The sequence below is a fragment of the Haliaeetus leucocephalus genome, unplaced genomic scaffold (assembly GCF_000737465.1).
Source record: "Haliaeetus leucocephalus isolate CR32 unplaced genomic scaffold, Haliaeetus_leucocephalus-4.0 Scaffold295, whole genome shotgun sequence".
Taxonomy (NCBI): domain Eukaryota; kingdom Metazoa; phylum Chordata; class Aves; order Accipitriformes; family Accipitridae; genus Haliaeetus; species Haliaeetus leucocephalus.
The window spans coordinates 4206025-4219878 of record NW_010972731.1 but is presented as its reverse complement, the minus strand read 5'-3'; positions in this window follow the sequence as shown (position 1 = coordinate 4219878).

The window sequence follows — 13854 nt, the reverse complement described above, 5'->3', positions numbered from 1 at the left end:
ATTTGCTCTCCCGGTGCAAGCAGCTCTGTTCACCCCATGGAAGTGCTCCAGGAGGCAAAGTGGGAGGATTTGGCCTTGGGACTGAGTGGGGAGGGAGGTGTTGGGAAACCAGCCCTCGGCTGCCTGTCCATAGCGGTCACCCTTGAGTAATTAGTCAATCCAGGCACCCTCCTGTAACCGAACAGGAATCGAATTCCTCTCCATTCTCTGCAGGAAAGAACTGTTTGTGCTCTGCTCCAGCCCCTGAGCCCCAAGGTCAGGCTAGCAGGGGGTTGACTGATATGTTGCTGTACACATGTGGGTGTCTGCATTTTGGTGATGACTGAGAGCTTAATTACTCTTCTAGGTCAGCTGCTCCACTTCCAAAATGGTTTTAAGGGGGCTGAGCTTCCTGCTCATTTCCTGATGGCCTCCAGTTGGGTTCATGGCCTCGCCAGCTCCTGGATACCGGGAATGCTGCCACTGCTTTCTTTGTAGCTAAGAGGAGCGTGGGGGGCTGTACAGGGCCTGGGGGCTGCACCCCTGAGCCTCTGCTATTTAGGAGGCTTTGGCGGGGGTCCTTCTGCAGGCTTGGGGTGATGGGGAGGCTGCTGTCTGCTCCAGCACTTCAAGACTTGCAGATGAAGCTGTGATTAGGCAGTGTGTGTGTGTGTCTCTCTCTTCTGCCGTTTTCTTTAATTACAATCTCGGAGGTAATTTCTGACGCATCATTAACAGTTCTGAGTAAACAAGGGGAATTCTCCAAATTATTCGCCATGAGCACAAAGGGAAATTGGCTTTCATCATCTCCCTCTTCATCCAAGGAAGAAGCTGATCTGCAGTAGGCACGGGGAGGAAGGGAGCATCGTGGCTGCCCTCGGATGCCTCGAGTCAACTTCAGATGGAGCAGCAACCCATCCAGTTTATCCTGCTGACTGAGAGGCCAGCTCTGCCTGCAGCTTTTTGTCCCTACTGCTGAGCTAAGTGACTGGGGCTTGTCACAGTCACGACAGTAAATGCAAAGCGCCTCTTGCCTATGAGAGCTTTGGGTGCCGCTTTCGAGTGTTCACCTCCCGTTTCCAGCTGGATGAAATGGTACCCAGGCTGCTCAGGAGACAGGACAGACCAAAAGCATCCTGAGGGCTGTGTCTTGGCATTGAAGGTGATGCTCCAGTCCTTGGCTGTTGGGGTGAAGGGTGATGCCTGAGGCCAGCATGGGGTTGCGAAGGGAAGGAAGGAGCACTGATATGGAGGTACTTGGGGCCTGCGAAACTAGGTTTGGTCCAAAGCAAGAACTCGGAGGGATGCTGGTGTGCCCTGTGAAAGCAGCAAGTATGCCTGGCAGCTGGGGTGAGAGGAGGTGGCTGGAGAGGACCCCTTTGCTGGGAGTCCCTGGGAGGGCATTCCAGCCTCGTGCAGGGCTCGAGGGAAAGGGGCTTCGTTAGAGGGGTGGCACATGGAGCTCAGACGAAGCAGTTGCATCCCCTGGAGCACCCCCACACCCCCACACCCTGTGCACGACACTGACAGCCCCTTCACCCACACTCCGGCACAGTGGCAAAGCGTCTGCGGCAGCAAACAAGGGAGCGAAGGTTATTTATATTCATGTTGCAGCTCTGCCAGCCGTGACTCTGTTATCTGCCATGCATGAATATTATTTGAATACAGAGTTTGTCGTGACTATTCTTCCGCGTGAAACGAGGGATTTGTTGTGGGATGGGAGCCCTCCCTCCGGCTGTCAGTCAGGAGGGGTTTCCTTTTCCTGTCTCGTTGGAAGCTGCATCCCCAGCAAGGTGAGACAGTGGACACTTTTTCTCTTGTTAATATCCATGTCTAATCTCCTCTCAGAGGGGCCCTTTGTCCTAGACTGTAGCCAAGATGAGTAATTCAGGGATAGATGAGACGCTATAATTGGTTTGTGACAAATTAAAACATTTTTCCTTCGGAGCTGAGAGCAGGACTGTGGTCTGGAGCTGTCAAGCGTCACAGGGGAGGGCGATTTTTGGAGTAAGCGCATTGCAAATTGGCTCCAGATACGCCTTGGAGTCTGAAATTAAACTCCAGCTGGTGACTCTTCTCAGCTGGGGTTTTATTTTAGGGGGGGACAAAGGGAACATGTGCAGGGAGGGACAGCCTGATCGATAAAGAGAACGTGACTTTTTTTTGCATCGTGCAGTGAGCTGGGAACTGGAGCGAGCCGTGGTGGGGATGCTGGGGAGCACCCAGAAGCACGATGAGAGTGAGCGGGCCAGGAGCTGGAGCCCACCATTGCCTACCTTTCCTCCACGCTGCTATCAATGGTTCCTCCATCACATCCCAGCAAGGAAGGACCATGATGGAAAGTTGCAGCTCACACCATCTCTTCCCTTGGTCGTGAGTGAGTGCCAGGTACAGAACCTCCTCAGGAGCAGCGGGCTGGTCCTTGCCCTGTAATACTTGTTTTCCTGGGCTCCACCTTGCGATGGAGATGGATGGAGAACGAAGGAGTGCATGAACAGCAGGCTTGGGAAGGGTGTGGGTCTGTAAAGGAGGTTTAAGAGGCAAGAGGAGTCACCATGTGGGCTGGTTTGTGTGTAAAAGGCAGTGGAGAAGGAAGCTCTGAGGTGGGAAGAGTGGACAAAGTCCAGAGGACAGGGGTGTTGGGGCTGGGCCTTGCCAAACTGGTGGGGTGGAGACCACAGGCGGGTTCAATATGGGAACGGGTCAGGTGAGTGAAAACGAGGCCTTGAATTGTTTGCGTCAAGATTTTGTATCTGATACTGAAGAAAAAGGAGGCCCAAGGAAGGGGTGCCATGAGTTTTCCAGGGGTGCTGTATCTGAAAGGGAAGGAGACAGTCTGGAAGAGAAACTTGTAGGTATCAAAACAGGGAAAGCACAAAGGCTGCCAGTGAGGTGGAAGAGTTCAGACCCTGGAGGTGTCGGGTGAGGAAAGGAGGAGGAGATCTGGGCATCTCCTAAATATGAAAAGTATAACTAGCAAGCCATGGTGGCAGGGTGATGGTGACGGGGAGTTGGAGGACTTGGGAGGAAAGATCACAGGATCTAGTTTAGCAATGGAAAGTGCATAGATGCAGCAAATCCTGAAAGGCAGGATCAGATGGTGAGCTGTGACTGGTGTCACTGGCATTAAGACGTTAGCTAATCCGGTTTAAGGGGATAAGCCCAAGAGAAACTGTGGAGACCTAAATTGGAGCTTGTCACTCTCTTGTGGAAAGCAGAAGCGTGGAGGAGGAGGATTTGCTGAAAGAGCCCCTGGATGGTTGGTCAGAAACTGAGGGCAGCTGGAGGAGGGCTGTGAAGATGAAGGGTCAGGAGGTATCGGGTGGGAAGGAATGACAGGAGTCACCGAAAGCTGCACGGGGTAGAGAAACCATTCACTGGGGCAAGGAGAGGCCATGGGACAGCCTCTGTGAGGGGTGGCCAGGGCAGAAGATGATCTAGGGGGCGTGGGAGGGGAATGGGTGGGGGAAATCAGGGAAAATCTGCTTAAACAGAGATGCCTGTGACTTAGTGCAGTGAAGGGTGTGCTGTATTTCAGAATTCACACTCAATTTTACCGTCTTTTCTTACTGTAAGTGTGATGTCGTTGCAATAGAATAGCAAAACGATAGATCAAGTTCAATTGTCTTGCTGATGAGGGTAAAATAAATACTTAGCTGCATAGTTTTTATCAGTAATGCAGGATGTATTTCAAAAAGGAGACAGGGGAGGCACTGAGAGTTTGTAACTTAAAATTACAAGGTCTGGAAGAAATCACTGGTCTAGTTGCAGTCCATGTGTAACTTCCCCTGTTAGAGTTTGTCCAGGAGACTTCTGGGCTGCACAAACTCTCTTTTAATAGCTGACCTATAGCCCATCCTATTGGTGAAACTGGTAAGGTAGCAGCGAATCTACAGAACCCCAGTGATTATGGTCTGGGAAGCTTATACGATGCATATCAAAGCCAGTATGTGAATTGCGTAAGTGTGATGTAGGTCTGGCACTAAAGTGATAAGAGTCATATCAAGGGAATAACTTAATTAACTGGTCTTGATCAAAGAACTATATGAATTCAATAGCCCAGTTTTCAGCACTAAATGATGAAGTTTAGAAAAACTGTACTTGACGCAATTATCAATTTTCCTGTCCGAGGAGCTTTGAAGTGGCATTAAGAAGGGACAGTCTGTTGTTCCATTTAGGACAACTTTCTCCCTCCCTCCAGTGATCAGGAGGCAGAGGGGCTCCCTCTCCTTTTCAAGTGCTCATTTGAAATGGTCTGAAGCATAATAAACACTGGATGCCAAGGGGAACAGTATCTCGGCTTTCACAAGTTAATTGTTTCAGATGGTGTAAATCAGGACAAAGAGCTGTCCTTTCCCTGCCAGCCAGGAAAAAATTATTAATTTCCCTACAGCTTTCATTTTGCTCAGGATTTTGGAGGGGAAGTGGTCCCATTTAACTTCCAACAGTCCTGGACCTTTTGGTCCCTCTTGCGTGTCTGCCCGGCTGTGTGTTGTTCAAACACGATGCTGGGTATGAGAGCAAGGAAGGAGTTAGGCTGTAGAAGGGCTTCTGGAAGTCTTTAAAATACTGAATTCCATGTGTGTTTATCCAATTTGGATGTGTCTATACGTACCACAGTGTTGGTGTCTATCCCACAAGTTGGGTTTCTGTGCTGAATGAGATTTTGGCCCAAAGGGAAAGGGAAGTGTCTGGCCAGCATGGACCGCGGTGGTCAAGATTCAGACATTTTGTCCAGCTGAGCATCTTCTTCTTGATCGGTTCCTCAGCTGCTGACTCGCACAGGTACTGGAGTTGGGTTTGCACCTTGATTAACGGGTGCCTATAAAGCATTGATATAGTCTCTGAAGGACGTACAAAGAGGTGTCCTGCCACAATTTGTTCAAGCTCAAGGAGGTGGATTTGCCCCTGCTAGAGGACTGATACACCCGAACCTGGCTGCAGGGAGGGAGCATGTGCAAGTGCTCTGCAGAGTGAGAATATCCCAATCCCTTATTTTGAATTCGCTCATAAACCAGCGATGAAGTCCATGCTGAAACACTGAGTCAGAGAGCAGAAGATGTCCTCTGCTAAAGGGGCATCAACCCATGCCACAGATCAAGGGACAAACAGTCCTGAAACACAGAGTTATATTAAGTCCAATGTTTCTTTATTTTGTCAATGTTTGTAAAAAAAAAAAAATATATATATTTTTAAAAAACAAGAAATCAAATACTGAAACATCATAAGGAATAACAGTGAAAGGCCTGTTCTGCAGAGGGTTAGGATTTTAATGGACTTTCTGAGCAAAATCTGGCCTGTGTATTTGGTCCAGGACTGAAAATGGTGTCATGGTTAGTCAATGAGATATTTGGCTGATGAAATCCACCCCATTAGGGAAGCTGAGGTTTAACCTTCTGCACAACTTCACAGCTATTTTAAGGGAGATGGGGAGGTGGGCAGCCCTGCACTGCACCCTGCATCGCTGCAGGTGCCCTCCTCCATTTGCTGATGGCTTCTCTCCCCTCGTTTGTGTCCAGCTGGTGTCCTGGAGACTCACCCTTCTGCGTAAGTAGAGTCAGTGCAGGAGACGGTTCCTTTCTCCACTGTTACCTTGGCAGACCTCAACCAGGTCTTCCAGAGAGGCAAGCCAATGCATTTGGATATGCCTCCTGGAAAAGGATACCTAAACCTCATTCATCCATCAGTGCCAGTGATGGGAGAAAAGCGCTACTGCTTCCAGCTGCTGCTACCTATGGACAGACTTCCCCACTCTTCTCCTTCCCCTGGGCACTGTGTCCTTTCTACCAGTGAGTACTTCATTCCCAAGGCAGGGAGAACTGGGGATGTGTTGTGTCTGCCAGGTATGGTGTGAGGCTGCTGTGAAAAGCTGAGAAGCCTCAGAAAGGCCCTTGGGAAGTCAAGGATTAATCCAGTTTCCTTACAGCTCCAGGACTTCCCACTGCAGAACACAGATGGACTTTGGTTTTGCTCTCTGAAATGAGGTGGTTCCTCCTCCTGGGCAGAATGAGGGAATGATTTCCAAAGGCAGCAAGCCCAAGGTGCACTCGCTTGGGTCTTCCCCAGAATAGGACCGAGTGATGGAGGTGGGATGATTCGCTCTCCAAGCCACACCGCTGGTTTTTCTCCAGGAGATGGAAGAAAGCTGGGTGCTGGTAGCCGGGAGGCGAAGCTGCAGCTGGCCACGCCGACTCTGAACAGCGAGGGCAATTAGAGATCAGAAGAGCTGGGGTGGCTTCGTCACATTTCCCTGCTGCCGTTCTGGAGGTGATAATATAATTCATATCAGAAGAGTTAGTGGGCTGAAAATGAATTGGAGAAATCAATCCAGAGGGTATAAATGAATTAGCATGTAAATGAGGACACTTGCTCTACATAGTTTAATATTGCCTGCAGCTGTAAATAATTCCAGGGATGGAATCAAAAGCCGCAAACAACTTCATTTTTGTGCTCCTCCCCCGTCCGGGAGCACCTGCAGCTACGACCGACCCACCCTTGCAGAATCATCGCGTTGCAAGGGAATTAAAGGAGATGAGATGTATATACATTTTTTTTTTCCTGATTGGCCATTATTTACAAGGCTGCCGCTCCTGGTTTCGTGCACCAAGTCGCTGTTTGTGCATGCACATGGCAGTCCGAGCGGCAGGGAAGGGGGAGGCGCGGTATTGGCTTGCGATGAGATCTCGTGCAGCATATCGTGAGCCATCCCGGTCACCCCGTGGTGGGTTGACTTGTGTGTGAAATAGCAATTTCTCACCAAGACCTGCAGCATGAAAGGCCTTGACTGGGGTGGAGGACTTACCTCTTCTGGGGTGTCTAAGGGTGGGAGAGGTGGGTGCTTGGAGAGCAGGAGCCAGCTGGGAGGAGCGGCTGCTTAAATAAAAGGGTGTTTGGAGCTGTCTGGAGATACGGTATTTCCTGGAGAGACAGAAAAGCGCATGGTGGGACTCTGTACGGTCTGGAAAACTGGAGGAGGTGCAGAGAGGGGTCATTAGAGCAGGGAAGGTATCGGACAGCCCCTCTATGAGAGCCGACTAAACAAGCACTGCTTATTTAGCCTAACAAAATGAAGGCTGAGAGGACATGTGATTGCACAGGCAGATAAACACAAGGGAGGGAGAGGAGCTAGTTAAGCTAAAGGCCAATGTTGATACCAGAACATGCAGATACAAACTAGTCATGAATAAATTTCAGAGGGAAATGAGATGGAAGTGTCTAAGCACCAGAGCAGAGACTATGGACAAGCGCTGGAGAGTCCACACAACCAGGCTGCTCTTGCACTGGCGTTTGACTGTAAAATAGGATTATAGGAGTAGGTCCCTTGAGATCAGGCAACTGCGTTTTGTGATCTGGGAAGTCCTGCCTGTTGCCAAAAGCCCCTTTAATATTCTGGCAGGGGAAGGATGTGGATCTGTGGAGGGCATATGTCTCGTTGAGTGACTCCAGGAGCGGTTGTTGAGAGCTTTTGGAGTGGTGCTGATGACAGGAGGTTAAAGATGATCCTCGACAGTCTTTTATCAGTGCTTCCCTCTTGTTTTTGACACTGACGGATCACTGAGTTCCCTCTTTCATCAGGTTGGAGTTTCAGGTTCTGCACTAACTAGATCTCCCAGGTGGACTGGAAACACTGATTAAGATGGATAGAGTGAAAGCAAGTCCATTAAATTGTTAATAAAGAATATTACACACATACCTTAATCTGCAGCTAGCCTGACACTTTATAAAAGTACATTAGGATATAATCCAATTGAAGCCACAATATCGAGAACATCTTATCTCATCACAAATTGAAATTATATCATATTCCTCATTTCTTAAATTAAAAAGCTAAAACCTTTTAGTTTGCTCTCATATGCTTGTGTAAAACTTAATCAGTGGTTTTAACAACATTATTTTTCAATATGGGCCATTTCTGCTCTCATTTATTTACAAGAGAGAACTTCCTGGTAGGAGAAGTGATTCAATTTGCAGGAGGATACATCAAGCACTTAAGGATTTTGTAGGGATTGATTGATTATTTATCATGTTATCTTGCCTGAAGACGTCTGATATGCCTGTGCTTTTGCTATCTCGCATTCCACCTGATTCTCTTCCTTTGCGTCTCGCTCCCCTCCAGTGCTAAGGGTGCTCTTCTCGCACGCGTGTGCCTGCACGAGTGTGTTGGAGGAAAACTGGGTCAGGGAAGGCAAGGCTGAAGCTGTCTCTGTTGGGACGAAGACGCTGGACTGGGCAGATATGAGATTCATTTCACTGGAAGATAGCAGAGAAGTAAGAGAGGTTAAAGGGTGGTTTGAAATTCTGCTGGATTTTAACTGCAGGCTGCTGTGCTGCTCAGCCGTAGATCTCCAAGTGCGTCAAGTATGTCCTTCCTCACAGAGGAGGGAATTGGGGCGCAGAGAGGCTGTATGGTTCGCTGGAAGTACCCCCAGGAGCAGAAAATGGCCCTGAAGGGCCATCAGCCCTGGTTGGTAGCTGGTCATCTCGGGCCACACTTCCCAGGGTAGCCGCAAACACCTTCAGGTCACCCAGCGAAGCGCTGGATGAAGTCTGGGCGCCTCCGTGGGACAACGCTTCCCGCTCAGCTGAGCTGTCCCGGTGATGCGCTGCCAACGGCTCGTCCAGGGCTCTTTGCAAAACCACCATCGTCCCTACGCTTGCGATGAATCTGGTGACCCAAGAAGGCCAGGCTTGGGGTGCGGAGAGGAAGGGGTCACATCTTCATGGTTAGAGGAAACCGAGCTCATAGCAATAACCTCGTGGGGTGGGGGATGCTGATTGTGTCCCGCTGCCTCGCCGTGGCAGGAGGGTTTGTTACCCGTGGCATGTCCTCCATGGGGGTGTCAAGCCCAAGGGCAAAGGGGAGACACCGAAAGTCTCCATTTGAGGGGGGATGACCCCCAGGAGCCCTGCAAAAGGGCTGTGGCTTGAGCTTTGTCTTGAACGTTGGCCACTCTTTGGCACTGGTGCATGAGTGGGTGAAGGAGAGGTGCTGCTCATGGCGGCTCTTCACCTCACATCCCTGGGGGGGAGTTGGGACATTTGATACAGCAAGAATTTTTGATTTTAAGCAAGAAAACAATAACAGCAGAAGCTCCAACCAAACCCTCAACTGTTTGGACTGTGGTTGTCTTTCTGGCAGGGGGAGGCACGAGGAACAAGGACATTTGAGGTTTATTCTTTTCACTGCTGCAGATTTTGGCAAATTGCTCTCCCTGCCATAGTTTCCCCTGAGCAGTTTGAGATCAGCTGGGTTTATTCTTTTATGAGTATTGGAGTGCAGGAATTGCTCTCTTCTGGTGAAAATAAATACAGAAATCCTGAAGCACGACTCCAAAGAGGGAGGAGCCTGCAAAAAAGCACCACGCTGGAAAGAGAGTACATTTGGTTTGTCTTATTTTTCTTTTGCTTTTTGGGCTTTTAGGGTTCCTGTTGTAGGGATTGCACCAAGGTGACAAACTAGAGAGGTTTGAAAAATGGAAACACAATCCCCTGACTCCAGGAGCTCAGACTTAAATATCAACAAATACCTCAGGATGCACTCGTGAGTGCTGATGGAGCAGCTGACTCGGCGAGCATGGAGGTGAACAGCTCCAGAGCCCCGCAGAGCCCCGCAGTCCTAATTTGCTGAACCCAGCGGAATAAATTCCTGTGTAGGATGATCCATGTGCATGGGCCCCCGCACGATCAGGGCCAATGTTTGCGAAGTGCTGTGAGATGCTTGGATGAAAGGGACTACAGAAGCGCAAAATATTACTTTTTCATGATTACTGCAATTGCTATCCTTGGGGCTGTCCAAATGTTGTTGTTCCAAGTGAAAATATAAAACCCTTTTGGCATGTTTCTTTTTTGCGTTGTGATAAATAGGAATGCAGGAGGAAAAAAAAAAAAATCCCCTCCTAACAGTGAGAGAAGGAAAGCAGTCCCTGTGCAATTTGTTACACATCTCATATGTCTCTGACTGCTAGCTGTAGAGATATTTAGAGGGAGTATTTAGCCAATGCAATGCACAGCCTCTGGAGTACCGGCTTCTGCTTTGGTCCATGCTTGGTTGAACCTTTACAGCAGCTTTATGGGTTTTTGACACAGCATTTCAGGAGAGGCTTTGATTCTGGAGGATGCCAACTGCACCGAGTGGGGCTAAGATGATTAATCAAATTATTTGAAGGGTGTTCGCCAGAACTGGGAAGTGACCAGTCTCCGTCCTAATCTCCGGATTGAGATGTCAAGCCGGCCTCCAGCTCGGAGCACTGAGCTCGCCAGGAGGCAGAGGGTGGAAAGAAATCTCCGGCAGCGAACAGCCTGGCAGGGCTGCCCATGGTGGGGAGGGATGTCGGCCGTCAGGGGCCATGGGGGGGTGCTGCTGGGTGGGCTGGGTGAGGCAGCGGGGGCTTTGCACATCAGGAAGGCCAGACAAGACTTCTCCAGCTGCTACGGAGCAGGAATAAGGTGATGGATGTGCCTCAAGCTGCCTTCCTCCCACCGGGCTGCGGGGAGGGAGGGGGAACGGCTGGGATGTGCTGTGCTCCTGCAGCTCCCGACCAGCCGTGGGGTATGGGCTTCTCTGCTCCCACCCCGATTTTATGTCTTTGCTGAGCAGGATGGTGGAACAAGTGGCCTGGCATGGAGGAGACAACAAGCACGAAGTCGTTTTGAGCTTGGTGCCAGGGTCAGGTGCTTAGAGGAGCTGTGGGTTTGGTTGAAGTCTTGCAGGCGATGGCGTGGGACCCCGCTGAGGAGGCTGGCAGAGGGCTCCACGAGACAAGAAACGCGGTGAGGAGCAGGGACTCGGCTCCAACGCTGCGCTTTTCTCTTCAGGGACCAGATGGGTCCGTCACCCATCTGCTTTTGCTTTCAGTAAGTGTTCGGATTTATCCACAGTTAAAGATGAAGCCAGAGCACCGGAGGAGGAGAAGGCGCGTGCTGCAGCAGCACAGCACGGGGCAGCCGGGGCTGGGTTGAATGCGGTGGGGGTGAGAGGGAAGCCACCCGCATGGGGACAAGGGACCCCCTGCTGCCCTCCTTCCCCTGTCTGCCCTGGGGATAGCAGGCAGATGGGCTTTCCCCAGAGCCAGAGCGAGCACTTGGCACTGCTGCATGGGGAATTGCAGGTCTTGACTCTGCTCTCTGGCCGGCTGGGTGGCCGGTGTCCCTGCTTCCACGTGAGCTCCAAAGCGTGCTGGGATCCCCTTTGCAGCACGAGCTGACGGCGCCTGGGGCGTTTCATGGACCTACGACCCGAGCATCCTCGCTCTCTGCCCTCCCCGGCACGCTCGACGCCGCTTTCCCGTCCGCCGCTCGATTCTTCCTCGGCAAACGCCTCTCGCCATCTCTCCATTTCTCTTCCAAGCCCCAAACCGGGGGGGGGGCACTCGCCCTCGGCCGGAGCCGTGCGTTTTTTTGCGGGGCCCCCGCTCGCCATCTGCCCGGCGCAGCGCTGGCAGATGCTGGCTCCCGGCCAGGCCACGGCGGGTCGAGCCGCCGGCAGCCCTCGGCCGCTTCGCCGGGCACCCAGAGCCCCGGTGCCCACGGCACCGGTCACGTGCGGCCATCAGCTGATGGGGAGGATGACTCAGCCGGCAGCTGTCGGGCCCCTAAAATAATGACAAAAACAATTAGCAGTCCAAGCAGTAGCCTCTCCTTAATTATCTCCTCCGAGTTTAATTAACTAGCTAAATTATCAGCAGTAATGTAGGCATTAATTATGTCAAATTACAGTGTAAAAATCACAAAGTGTGGAAAATGTCAATTCAGCTGTGCTCACCTGCCGGGCTGAGACAGTGCCGGTGACAGAGGCGCAGCCCAGCGCAGGGGAAGGGGCTGCTCCCCCTCCCTGGGGGATCGGGACCCTGCCACGGCAGCCTCGGCGGGACCGAGGGGGATGCCGACGCCGATGCTGACAGGAGCCGGTGGCACGGTTTTGGTTGGGAGCCGTCGGGGTCTGCCTGGACGGGGGCAGGAGCAGGGAGGCGGGAGTGTTTTGGCTCTGGCAGAGGGAGGGGAAGGAGCGTGGCTCCCCAAACCAGATGGCTTGGATGCTGAATTATTAAATTATGAATATTAATACAAATCAGACACGGAAGAGGTAATAATTTTGCTGCCCTACAGAAATAATTAACATAATTTTGATAAATTACATGATAAGAGAATCTCAAAATTGAGGTAGATTTATCTTAATTAATATCTTGGACTTGCTCCGAAAGGTAAATTGTTCCACTGGGGACTGGGGAAGGGTGAAGAAGGGGCCCCTGGCTCCGTGAGCTGGACCCGTCCCAGGGTTAGTGTGCATGGGGAGGATGGGGCAGTCCCTCCAGGCTGCACCCCAGCCCTGGCTCAGCTGCACAGCGAGGAGCGATGTCGGGGTTATTCCCACTCCCACGGGGACACCAAGTGACTTATTTCAGGTTGCATGGGTTGGTCGGACAGCAGAGCTTTGAGGTGGCATCTCCAAACTCCCGTGTACCCAGTGTCACCCTCCGCTGGGCTCTGACAGGCGTTTTGCCGTGTCTCTCCATGGAGGCAGTGCTGGGCGCACACCGAGGTCCGAGCCCGCGGGATAAATGGCTTCACCAGAAACTGCTGCCCAAGTGCCCCTTGGCTTCACTTTGGCTGCCTCTGCTTGGGCACATGTGCATCATGACACGCATACCTGTTGTGTTCATCCATCTGTGCCGCTGCACGCACACGAGGGTGGTTAGTGGCTTCTTGTTTTCACAATTCATGCAACAATGTGGGCGTCTTCCCTTGTCCATGTCTAGCCAAGGGCTGGGCATGTGAATAAAACCTCATGTGCTTTCTGGACTTGCACACGCATTGTTTTTATCCTTCCTAGTGTATCCTTAACACCTTCATCCACACACTGGAGGCGAACACGCTGCAGAAGCGGGTGAACGCTCCCTCCCAGGGCCTGCGGAGCAGTGTCCGTGCTGCACATCTCCGACAACACCGCTCCAAGGGACCGGGCAGGGCTGCATCCCAAGCAGATGGAGACACACCAGGCAGATACTGCGTGTTTGTTTTCTGCAGGTGAACCACCAAGAGCTGTGCATGGCTGAACCAAAGTCAGTGGGGACAGCCCAGGGTGGAAGTTAAGCCTGGAAGGGAAGGGGATGTTCAGTTACGGAGTGATTTGCTTCACCATCCATCATCGTGGTGTTGACCTGCTTTGCCACTGCCCCACATCGTTTTCTTGCAGCTTGCATGACTCCAGAGAAGCCCGTGTCCCTCTCCAAGCGTGCGTGCAATGAACGGGCAGTGCCCTTCCCCTTTGCCAAGTCGTGGTTATTGTCAGGGTCTTTGTCTTGGTGCTGCTGCTGATCATCAGCGCAGCCTGCAAAGGTGCAAATCTGCCTGAAAAGGGTGTATGGATGGGGTGTGCAGATTGCTTTGTGTTGCATAAAATTTTGCACTCAAAGCCCGGAGGCATCCAGGAGGATGTAACCTCACACCTTCAGCAGAGGTGCAGCCCAGAGCAGACTCAGAAGCAGTGATTTAACCCCTGAAGCAGTAGACATCCCCCAGGCATAGGCAATGCATATGCTGGTATGGATATGCGTATGGAGATCATTGATAGCTTGTGGCATCAAAGCTGCAACTCAAATTACAGGGCTAATTGCAAAATTAAAGGAAATTATGCTTTACCATAACATTTTTGCAATACCAGTTCAAGTGATCTAGGAGAAGACATTACCTGTACATTAATGGTGTCCATTTAAATGTCCAAAGGGGTAGCTCCGCTGCAGTTACATCTGTAGCCTACTTATGTTTCAACTATGTGTCTGCTGAAAGGCTTATAGCTTGGTTACTTGATGTATTTCTGACACGGGTGAGCGGGAGGAGTGCGAGGAGCAGCCAGGAGAGGCTGTTCTCAGGAGTCTT